We start from the raw sequence: 12,381 nt of genomic DNA on the forward strand, positions 1-12,381 counted from the left end.
CATGACAGAGGTTTAAGACAATCCTTTGCACACTGTGCCACTGAGGGCAAGAACAGAAGAGGACTGCAGTCATCATGTCATTAAATGCCCTCACAGAGAAAAAGCATCACATCAGCACAGATGTCCTGCCGTTAAAAGCTCAAATCATGCTGGAAATGTGGGAGACAGAGAGGCAAGCAGTGAGCAAAGGGATGTAAGAAGTGTCAGTGGTCCTCATTTGGGAAGGAATAGAAGTGCCAGGGATGCACGGGATGGGCAGTCAGAAATGCTAGCAGGAACCTGGAGCAAGCTTGTTTGAGCGAGGGAAGAGAAAGTGGGGCCAGTTCTGATTCTGTTCCTATTCATGTCCAGTGCAGAGCACCTGCAAGCACTTTATGCTGGTGACAGAAGAGGGTGATTTTTTAAGATAGATATCTCTTGCCAAAGGAATGTTTCTGGTACAGCAAAGCATACATACCAGCCTTGGGACTTTCCATTTGATATACAACCGAGTGACTTAAACTTTATTTAGACACCTAAATTAAGGTATTTAAGCATTGTCTGGGAGCAAACCTTTGGTGTTTTGTTGAGGTAAGGTAAGAACATGTTATCTTATAGGCACAGACAGATGTGCCCACAGATAAGCTGTCATGACTAACTCCCAAGCAGGCACGCAAATTACCAGCCCATTTTATCCCTGGTTCCCTGTACCTTGATGTTGCTGGCCACTGAATAAAGCTATGATCTGGGCTAATAGCTGCTGAAAGCAGTAACCAAGTGGTTAATTTACATTAAACAAGGGCTTCTGGGTTAATTTAGCACCAGTATGTCCCAGCACGTTAAGCTGCATTTCTTCCTGTGCAGTCTTGCCCTATCCTTGCAAGCGTCATTTTCTACCTTGTGCCTGAGGGCCAAGTCCTGCTCCCAGATACTGCTGGGTAGATCTGCTACCACAGAATTATTCAGTCTGCCTTTTTCCTCCCTTGACTAGGCCTTAATTACACATCTAGTTGTGTATTTTTTGTACACTAATGTCCATTTTATCCTTTTACTTTCAGACTTTATGAAAAAGTGCCTTTTGAAAATGCAATGTAAAAACATTTTTTTCCTTTCTGTAGACACACTCTTTGTCTATATAACTCTAACAATGATTTCTTCTTGACTAGTTCTTAATTAAATTAAGGTCAGTAAAATATCATTTCAAGTAGTGTGTTTGCTACAGCAACACACTGAGGCAAGTTTATGTATCTTTTTATGCCATAACAATCTCTTAACATCTTGTACAAATGACTCATTGCAGTTTCAGCAGGTCATTTCTTTCCTGAAATACTAGTAAATGCAGTCTCTCTTCCTCACTTGTTGTGTACTACCCTAAATTTCTGTCCATTTCCCATCAGTATAGAAAAATTAAAGGAATAATGCTCATAGAAGAAGAAGTGCTCTCTCACATCTAATACCACCATGCTCCCTCATTGTCCTTTTTTGGTAATGTTTGGGCTAGGTTCTGGATGTGAAACAAGCTGTCTGACAGAAAAGTGCTTTGATGTTTGCACTTGTGGAAAATTCCAATTCTTCATTAGTTTATTTACTGTGTTTTACTGGGGTCTAATTGTGGGTTTAAATGCTGTGGTTATTTTTAATTATATTAGTAAGAAAAAGTCCGGCTGCTTGGAAATTATTGAATTTTTTTTCAGAAATAAAAACTACTTTGAAATATCCAAAAGAAAGCCTTAACAGTAAACCAGTCATAAATCGACCGTCTGTTTTTCTCAGAAGTGTTTCAAGGAGTGATTTACTCCTGATGTCACAACATCTCTTGCAATTCTTGCTGGAGACCGAATTTTGCTGACACAGAGTCACTGTGTCAAACACAAAAGACTGTCTTAATTTAAGTGTGTTTTGAGCCAGGCCCGAAGGAAAGGGAAAAAAATGATGGTGGGAAGAGGATTACCATTCCAGCTGTGCAATTGAAAACAATCTGACTATGCAGAGGAAGGGAAAGGATAGAAATAATTGTTTCCACTCTCCCAGGGTGCCCTGAGAGTGGAAAGGAGAGGGGTGGGAGTGAAAACTGATGTTCTGATTTACACACCAAATTGTCTTCCTTTTGCTTACATTGAAATTTTATGGGATTATCTTTTTTCACTTTCATTTTGAGAACTGTTAGGAGTTTTTATCATTCTCCTTTCCAAATTTAAAAAGCAGCCAGGCTGATGTAGGAGTGGGGTTATAAGATTGCTCAGTGCCTGTAAGAAATGTAGTCAAGATGAAGAGAAGACTCAGGTGAGGCTGAGTTATCTGAAGAAACAAAGAGCACTCGGGTAAAAGTGCTTTAAAGTCCCTTGTTAAAGCTGTTGTGAAGAACAAAATAATAAGTTTATGATTTCTGACATCAAGGGAGGGAGGAAAAATCCAAGACAGAGAGCTATCTTTGCCTGTAGGTTTCTTATTTAGCACGAGAACGCAGGTTTCTATCCTTACAGCTAATGCTTTGAAAAAAAAAAAAAAAAAAAAAAAAAATTGAATTAAAAGGGTACCCAGGGATTGCCTCATACATGTTACACCTAGCAGCAGTTGACACCCAGGGTGTTTTACATGTATCCCCCTGGACATGGGGGGCCACACAAAACCCCTGTGGCAGGCTCTCCTCTCTGCAGTGAATGGAGCAGGGACTATCACCCAGTGTGGTCCTTGCAGAGGAGTACAGCAGGGTCCCCAGGCAGGTCTGCAGGAGGAGATGGCTGCCCACCTGCTCAGCTCCCTGCAGGAGTGGGAAGGTCCAGATGTGCCTGCAGAGATGCACAAGTGTCTGCAGGATATCTTTTTCTGGTATGTGGCTGCCATAGGACTGCAGGCACCTCTAGGAGTGAGCAGGTACCAAACAGCAGCAACCCTGCTCCAGGTGCTGCATTTGGCCAAGAAACCCTGGGTGCCTTTGCTTTTTTAACAGCCTTTGACTGGCTCAGCAGCTTTCTGGGACTGTGATCAAAGGGCCTGAGTTTGCTGCATCCACACAGCTCGTAGAGCAGAGACCCTGCTTTAAGCCAGATTTGTCTTTTAATGTGGTTCTCCTGCCTTGGGCTTCATTGTGGGGAAGTTAGTGAGAATAGAAGGGGCTTGGGGCATCAGTGCAGGATTGATCCTTAACTGACAAGATAGCAGTTCTCAGAAGTAATACAGAATCCAGTAGACTTCCTTTTCCAGCTGGTTTCTCTTGCCTGCCAGATTGGGTCTTGGTGCTAGAGACTAGTTCTTAATATAGATTTCCATGTTTTCTGGCTGAAATAAAGTACAGTGCAAATCATAGGGGCAGAAATTAAGGCATTCAGTTCTTACTTTTGCAACAAACTTACCTGGAGATAGATTATGCCTGGTGGAGTAATGTGCACTGAAGTCAATGCCACCCTGCCTTCGCTGCTCTGAAGTCAAGCTGCATTGGTTTGTAATGCTTGCACATGGTGCAGTTATTCCTTCCACTCAGAGCAGGGCATGCCCTGTGTCCCTTTATCTTATTATAGAATATTGCTTCATTATTATGCTAAATTGCAGAAACTTCATGACTCTTTCTTCATCATTCTTAATAGCTGATTAAGTACTTTTATTTTTACTTGCTCTGGCAAGTCCAGTTTAGCAGGGCTGAGTGTTAGCTAATCCTGACGTAGCTACTTGGGTTTAAATTTTTTAATGAGAATGAAAGACATCTGTTATATGGAGATAGAAAATCACTTTAGAAGTTCCAGTAGAAGATAAGACCCACCTACACTGCTGGCCTGTATCTATCAGGCAGCCAAAGCTTGCTGTGCAATCAGTTTTTGTCTCAGTACTGAACTGTTTGAAGATTCATGGTTAAATACAAACTTGATCATAGAGTTTACATTCCACAAGTGGCTCAAGCAATTTAAAATGAACTCGACCTGACATTTTAACCTCCTTACCAAGTTATGCAGACTGTTTATACTGGCAAGGGGATCTCATAAATGGGGGTAAAAAAAGGGAAAGGGGAGTCAATCATCTTATCTCAGCTGAATCACTGATTCACAGTGCAACCTATGCAAAGCCCTGGGTCTCTATTGCCTTACAGATTTTTTTAAACAAGAGTTCTCTGGAACCCAAATATACCACTTGAGATGTGATTTTTTTTGTTAAATTTATGTCTGCTTTTGGAAAAATTGTCTAAGCATGGAACATTTAATACAATGCTAAAAACAACACAGAAATACTAGACACAAGATACTTGCCACCTGTGAGCCTTGCAAAACATAAAGTGGGCTCTTAGTTCACAAACTTTACATTTAGAGCTGCCAACAATTCTTGAAAGTCACTACAGCTTGCATGGGTTTAATCATGACTTATTTTTCTCAGAATTACTTGAATTTTCAAGGATTTTCAGCCAGTTAATTTCAATTTAATATCTCTTCCTAAAAGCTGAACTATAAATGTTTAGAAACCTGGGACACTTTGAGAGCACCATCACCTGGCCATTCAACACAGGCATGTCCAGCCCAGTACCACTTCCTTTCTGATACTTGTCTGTCTCAAGAATCACATTTGAAGAAAATGATTGAATCATACTCAGTATGGTAGAGGCAGTGTTGTGGAGAGATAAATGATTTTTAAGTTCTTCAAACTCTTTCAAACAGCAGCTGCCATTATTTGTGCTGTTTCACACCCAGAACATAAGGGGAAAAATTACTACTCTAGTGTTCTTTGCAATTGCTCATTTGTATCCTTGAATTGATATTGAGGTAAAACACATTGCAAATGAAAGGACTGCCACCTAATCTCTTAGTCCTGATTGTGCCACAAGCTTTGAGCATTCCCTTTGGCAGTTGTTCTATATATATGCCACATTTCTTTTAGTCAGATTACATTCCTCAAAAGTGTGCTCCACATTTTGCCGCTGGGTTGGAAAACACACCATGGATATTATCAATATATGATGATAAAGCACTTACAAGAAAAGAATTGTTGCAATATCAAGCATCACAATTGAAATAATTCTTTCATTCTCCCTTAAAAAAAAACAGCAAGAAATAATGTTTTACCCAATTTTTCTCCTAGAACAATGCCATATGGTGCCTAGCAAGGAGCAAGAAAGAAAAATTCCTTTGCTTTTTTCATGTTAGTAGCAGTTGGGCAGCTGTGGAGATACGGAGATGGTCTGAAATCATACCTCCCATTAAGGATGCAGGCTTTTCAGTTCTCTGGGGGTTTCTAGGGGAAGATTGTCTGTATGTGCAGCTCCACACTATCTCCCACGATACAGACCAGATTGCCCTTACCAGGGAGAGACTGGCTGTAGAAAATTGTAGCCTGGATAAGGGAAGGGGGAAGATCACTGTGAAGCAAAATAGCTGCTCCCAAGAGACTTCCCAACAAAGGAAGAAAGCCCTGCGACCTCTGGTCAGATAGAAAGAAAAAACAAGAGTGTTTAACTTCAGAGTCTGTCCTTTATTGAGCCACAGATTCTCTTTTAGAGCATAATCACTTTGCTGGAATTCAGAAAAGAACAAAATGAAGCGGCTTGGAAGCCAGGTAAGTAGGAATGAAAAGGTTGGTCCCATGAGCATGGTGCAAGCTTCTTTACAGATGCTCAGAGGCTACTTAAAGCTGCTTGCACAGCATGGGGGGAGTTAATCTCTATTCATTCTGCATATGTAAGATCTGTGAGACCCTAAGGCATCATGAGATCTTCTGTGAGCTTTTAACATGAGACACAACACAGACATTTACTGGCAGCTGTCAAAGTTCAAATCAGCTGCAGGAGAGGGCCCAATGATCCCTTGTCACCTCTTCATGGAGCAGATAAATCATTGACTGGACAAGTCTGTTCTTGCTGTGGCTGGCAGTCCAGGGGGATTCCACCAGCACCTAACTATGTAAATCAGTGAAAGCAGAAGGGGAGGGGTGATGCCCATGTCTCTCCTGCCATAAGCAGTGATCAGAACCATCTCCGTGCTACAGAAAATAACTTCCACAGGAACCAAGGAACAACTTTGCTGCAAGAAAATCATATTTATAAGGGTTGGCATCACACAGCCTGGCTATGGCTGACGAGAGAATCCATCTCTAAAAAAATGTTAACTGTCCAGGCTCATCCCCATTAGTTTCCAGTTAGAGAGAAGGCAAAGGGATCCAGATATTATTGCACGCATTTTGAAACTGGGGTGATTTTTTTAAGCTGTACTATGCCACATCTGTGCCAGAGGCTTCAAAATAGGTCTGGGGGAGTGAGAATAAAAAGGGGTCAAAAGAATAAAAGGGGTTACAATCTGAGAAATAAAAAGAAGCATACTCCTCACAGCACTATTGCAGTCTTAGTCATGTTAAATTATGGGGAATGATAAGGCCTAGATCTACAGAACTCCATCTGACCACAACAGATCACCTTTCTAAGATGATTTCTATGGATTTTGGTATCCTCTCATTTCAAAACATTTTTCAATTAAAAAAAAACATTGTCTCTGGTAAACATCTGTAAGCTTGTTAAAAAAAAGCAGCTGTAATATTTGTTCAAGGTCACAGGGCAAATGAACTTTGGAAACTGGAAAGAAAATAAAACTAGTATGACTGTGAATATCTTTCCCTCCTCACTAGTTCATGCAGATTTTCCTTAGGAGACAATGACTCTCATTGTCTCTTCAGTCATAGGACAGACTCTACATAAAAAGGAATTTTTAATATATTTATTACGTGTATCTATCTATCTACGATCTATATCTATCCATGTGCATGTAGATAGATAGATAGATAGATAGATAGATAGATAGATAGATAGATAGAGATGTATAAAATACATAATGGAAATAGTTTTCTGTTTTCATCCCACTTCAGGAACAGCTTTTAAACCTGAGAATGTCACACACACTGCAGAACATACAGGAGGATGACCTCACTGCTTTCTGTAAAAACTCCTGAAGAAAGAAAAACAACACATTATTGCTATAAGTAAGGGTCATGACACAGCTTTCTTATATTCACACTGTATTTTTAAAGTACTTGCACAGCACAGATCACAAAAATAACATCTCCATAAGAATGTGAAGGCTTCATCTTGCAGGCCATTTATCTTGTTAAGGTACTCTAATTAGTTGCACTAATCACAATCAACTGTTGATTTTAACCCTTAAGTGTAATCCATCTGATCCATATTCCACAGGCTAGCAATGAAATTTGGATGGCTCATTGTATTGCATTTGCTGCTGCAAGCTCTAACCAGAGAAGTGATCCTTGGGGCACAAAACATAACAAATTGTCCTCTCCCAAACTTTGATTTTTTTTAAAAAGAGTTCTCCTACACCTTGCATGATGAGGGGTTCTTGAGTGCACTCCTGGATGCTAACCCTACTGCATGGATGTCCTCATCAAAAAAGCCCTAAAGCCCAGAGTTCCTTTAGCATGATTAATGTTGCTGGGCTTTCTTTTCCCCAGGAACCTGATGCCTGCTCCCACTCTTCATCCCTCAAGCTCTGATTTCTCTGTAGGGGAATTGCAGTTACGCTTCACCAGAAGAAATATTCCCCAAGTAGAGAACAGAAGCAGCCTATTCTCATTGTTCAAGTAATGCTCCAGCAAATAGTAGAAACTTACAGGGGTGAGGCCACTGAAATTAAACATCTGGCAGCACGTGACTGAAAACTATTCCTCTGATGACCAAGCATCTCCTTTTTTACTGTCAATACAACAAGTAATTGAAAATTGCTTTCTAATTTGAACTAATAGGCACTGTCTGCTGTGCTCTGCCCACTTTTGCCCAGTGGTGTGCTGTGGCTTACCATCTTGAGGATTACAGCTGCCACCTTCTTCATCTGGAACCCAGTAGAAAGGGAATATGCTAACTCACACAATTCCAGCTCCCAGACACTGACATGTCTTCTGCATCACTCCAGAGGTAACCACTTACCAGTTATGAATGGCAAAGAGCATCACAAATCTATCCTGCAGCACAGCCAAACACACCAGCTGTAAGGAGAGGAAGTGGGTAGTGGGTAAAAAAATGGGAAGGAACCATCAGTGATGCTTTAGGAGTGCACATAATAATCATAAGACAGGCAGGACTGGGGATTGGTGAGAAATAGACTTGTCCCCTTGTCACCCAATTTTCTCATAGGGTAACAGTGAGTTATGTCATTTATCATAATGCTGTCATTTTTTGATATGTTGCTTTTGAAGGATAATGGCACAATTTGTAGGGATCATTGCACAAGTAACAATCAACAGCTAATCATTGCAGGCTGAATATCTGTCGTACAGATCTTTTGGGGTATTTTACTGCAAATGTGCTGAAGAAACAAAACTTTTATCATGTTCTCTCATTCTGTGCATGGGTTTTCTCTTTTAAACCCTTAGGGAAATACTGATGTAATTAATATGAACAAAAATAAAATTCAGAGACTTTAGAAATATACAAGTATAACAATGTACATCATTTGCAGACCTATCAAATGCATTTGTCTTTTTGGTATATATACCTCTTTTAAAATCATAATTTTCAAGCTATTTCCCAAGTTCTCTGCTTAAAGAAAAGAACAAAGTGCACATTTGAGTTCTTCTGCTGAAATCTGTGAAAGATAAAATTAAAACATGTCAGTTTCTATCAGTAAAATGCAAATAAGAGTGACTGACACTTTATCTGGATTTCTTTCCCAGCAACCAAGAGGTTAATAATCACAGGATCCAATTTAAAAAAAAAATCACTTGATTCCAACGGCCAAAGTGCATTTAGGGTTCATTTCAAAAGGTTCTGTTTCAAAGCATACCCATGTAGTCTAGAAGAATGACAGTGGTTTAAAAATCATTCAAACAAACCACAGTATCACTATTTGCACTGTGCAGTTGCCTTGTTTAAATATTTTTACAGTAGTATGACTTGCCAAATCTAGCTGAAAGGCTCTCATAATCATGTATGTCATGGTCTATATTTTTATGACACAAGCAATGTAATCTAGATCTATTAAAACAGAATCCCCCATGTGTAAAACAAAATCTATTCCAAATATATCATACATCCCAAATCTCTGAACCAGGGTCCCAAAAACTAGAATACATGCTCTGTGGAAACCACATGCTTTAATCCCCAAACACACACTTTAAATCTTCGAGACTGTAAGTTAGTTAAGTTGTGTTAGAGACATGGTTTATTTCATGTAGACAGAGAAAGCTTTTAAATGTACCTCTTATTCCTTCCCATCAATCTTATCCCAAATGCAAGCTGTGGGGGTCAGTGAGCACATGTGAACACAAGTATTTGTGCCAAAGGTGCCCTGCTGCTGCACAGCTGTGTGCCATGCAGTACAGAAAAGCTCAGCCCAGCTGCCAGGGCACTGCCTGCCTCAATTTGGCAGAATTCCATAGGTGTAGCTGCTGAGAGACTGTTCAGCTTGTTCAGTTAGAATTGCATTTAACTGCTCCTTTTTAAGCACCTAGACAAAACATGAAACTAACAAACTGAGGAGCTGCACTTAAGTAGCAAAAAATAAGCTTTGCAATTTTTTAAATACATGTAACACCAAAAAAAGGCCAAAAAACCAAAACCCCAACAAAGAAAAAAACACCACAGTAAAAACCTCAACCAACCAAAAAATACAAAACAAAGCAAAACAAAACAAAACAAAACAAAACAACAACAACAACAAAAATGCACTAAACAAAGGGGAGAAAAGCAGAAAAAAATGGTTCTGTAAATGTGTTCAGTCTCTTACCATACTGGAGAATTAAACTAACAAATAATTTCTAGATAAAGCAAGAGAGGAGATGAATGGCAAATGTAACATGAACATGTGGATGTTCATGACTCTCTTCTAATCCTTTTACACCATTCACATAGCAGAAGAGACTCTGGATGAGTCTAGAAGGATGTTCAGACAATGGAAACTACAAAGCTGCCAAATCCATGGTGTACTTATTGCTCATAGTAGGCAGCAATGCTCCTTTTCCATCACACATCTCCATCAGCAAGTGAATGCTCCAGAGAGCGTCACCACTGCAGCACATGAATAATCACAGCAGCTAAGATTGCTCTGAATGAGCATGATCTACAGTGGTGGAAGAAATGCATAGAAGGCATATGTGGGAACATTTTCAAAACATCAACAATTTGAATTTTCTCATCCCTGAAATACCAAATTTAAAATGTATCTCAGAGAAAAATAAAATAGTCCAATTTAATTATTTTCTTTGTTTTGGACAGGTGGTTTTGACTATTAAAAAAAGGCCATTATTCAATTAAAATAATGAGAATGCTGCAACTCAAACTGGAATGGTTTTTTCCCCCTTGATATTAGGGGCTTAAAACTTGCAGCATGCACGTTTTGAGTAAAGTATTTGTGTAAGCTACATAAGTTGCAATTCTGAAAATTTACCAGTTCCTACAGTTACCTTTTGAAAGAGCTGTGTCAAAACAGAAGGGCTGGAGCCAGGAAGCTCTGATACCTAGCCCTGGACATGACACACACTCACTTGGGTAATTCACGTAGACTCAATCCAGAAAGATATTAAAGGCTTCCTGAGAGATGCAGAGATGTAGTACTGGCATGGATTTCTGCTGAGATGTTTCTTCTGGAATACCTTTTATCTTTCCTGCTGCTGTGGTGAGGAGAGAATGATGGGGAGGAGTTGGGTGTTGCAATATTGTGCTTACTGCTGACAGGCCAGATGGCAAAACAACTGATATCACTGGGATGGACGGAGCTGCTAGCTTGTCCTGCCTGCCTGTAAAGGTAAAAAGAACAAAAAACAGCTATAAAAACTACGCTTTTTAAACAGGCGGGTGCAGGGGGAAGGGGTAGGGTATGACTGACTCACCTTGGGTTTGAAACAGCAAACACTTAGCTTGCTCCTGATATATATGAAGAGCTCTTATTGCAGATTATTGACACTTGAGGTTGACTTACAGGGCAACTTTGGCACTGATGATTTGCCAAATCACTGAACAGTAATTACCCTATTCTTCCTCAGAACTTTCCCCTCATTTGTAACAATTGCACAAAAACACAACTCCTGTTCATCTGCTTGCTAATTGTATTGTTCAAGGATAGCCAGCCAGCACTAATGCCTGAAGCTGCTTTCCTCGTATAAATTTATAAGAATAAAGTACATTACAATATTTCAAAGGAGCATGCAAGTTCAGGGCTCACATAATGACAGATAATTTTGGAGCTAACAGTGACTTCTCCAGCAAACAGTCTCCCAGTTTCTATTATTTCCTTTGCCAGCAAATGGTAGAGGAGTTATGGAGGATTAATAACTGCAAAGCTAAATAGATGCATTTCTGTGAGAGCAGGCAGCAAAGGGAGAGGGGGCCCTGAGCGGGCTGGCAGAGCCCTGCGCGCTCGGCTGAGGAAGGTGAAATTCGGGATGACATTGCCCTCTCCTGGGAAAGCGACGAAGTGGAAAGCAGCAAAGCTGCAGCCGGCGAGGTTTATTAATCCTCCCGGTCTCGTTACAGCAGGAGCTTAAAACTCCTGGCGTTTTCGTTCCATGTGCTCAGGTCATTCAGAGCTGAGAATGTGCGGCATGCGACAGGATGCAGAGTGTTGGCTAGGGATATAACTGTATGGCTCAGAAGCATCCCCTTGAAAGCCAGGTATTTGAGGGCAGGATTTTATTTTCAGAGAGAACAGAGTGAAAAACTAAAAAAAAAAAGGAAAGAAAAAAGTGTTTTAGTCTAAGAGGCGTGACACAGAGCTGTGCCACTGAGAGTCTGATTTATTGAAAAAATATGGATATTGATCTAGTACTGATATCCAACTGTGACGGACAAAACCTCTCTAACAGTTTAAAGTAAAAAAGTGTATGTTTATTAGATGCCGGGCAGTGTTTGGGATAGCTCCCAAATACACACCGCTCCTTCCAGGTGATTACAGAGTCTTTTTATCCATACAAATATTGAATACACAAAATATAAAAAAATATTAATAATTTTGGTACATCCCATTCCCCACTTCATTTGCTAATCACTCCAAAAGCTATTAAGCATGTGTAGATTGTCCCTTGAAATGGGTTGGTGGTCCCTTTCATGGGGAGGGATCCCAAAATGAGGAAGTAAATGAAGTCTTCCTCATTCTGACCTTTCTACCCTTTCAATGCAAATATGACAAATGAACTCTTGTTAGAGCTCTCATTCCTTGTCTTCAATTGGTTTCAGAACAGAGGAGGCCCACAACTGTCTTATGTTCCTAAAAGCTATTTGTCAGTTTCTATATTCTTCATTATAAACCCAGCTAACTAAACATTGTGCTGACAAGCAATCAATTATTAATTAACTACTAACTCCTTACTTCATCTAGGCCTACTCATTTATTATTATTATTTTAATTAACTCTAGTAAGGCTTATTTCTAACTAAAATCTTAGCTCCTCTAAAATCTCTAAATTCCTTAAAATTTACGTTTCAAGTCAAATC

At 39.9% G+C, this 12,381-nt stretch overlaps 1 long non-coding RNA gene across 1 annotated transcript; it reads right to left on the bottom strand.

Annotated features, from left to right (window-relative positions):
- Positions 1 to 7,919: 7,919 nt before the first annotated feature.
- Positions 7,920 to 10,368, bottom strand: LOC144248379 (uncharacterized). Its single transcript, XR_013341718.1, has 3 exons — positions 10,357 to 10,368; positions 8,451 to 8,540; positions 7,920 to 7,941 (listed from the first exon to the last, which is right to left on the bottom strand). It is a non-coding gene; the product is annotated as an uncharacterized LOC144248379 (long non-coding RNA).
- Between the last annotated feature and the right edge of the window lie 2,013 nt (positions 10,369 to 12,381).

The sequence above is a fragment of the Lonchura striata genome, chromosome Z, assembly GCF_046129695.1.
Source record: "Lonchura striata isolate bLonStr1 chromosome Z, bLonStr1.mat, whole genome shotgun sequence".
NCBI classification, from domain to species: domain Eukaryota; kingdom Metazoa; phylum Chordata; class Aves; order Passeriformes; family Estrildidae; genus Lonchura; species Lonchura striata.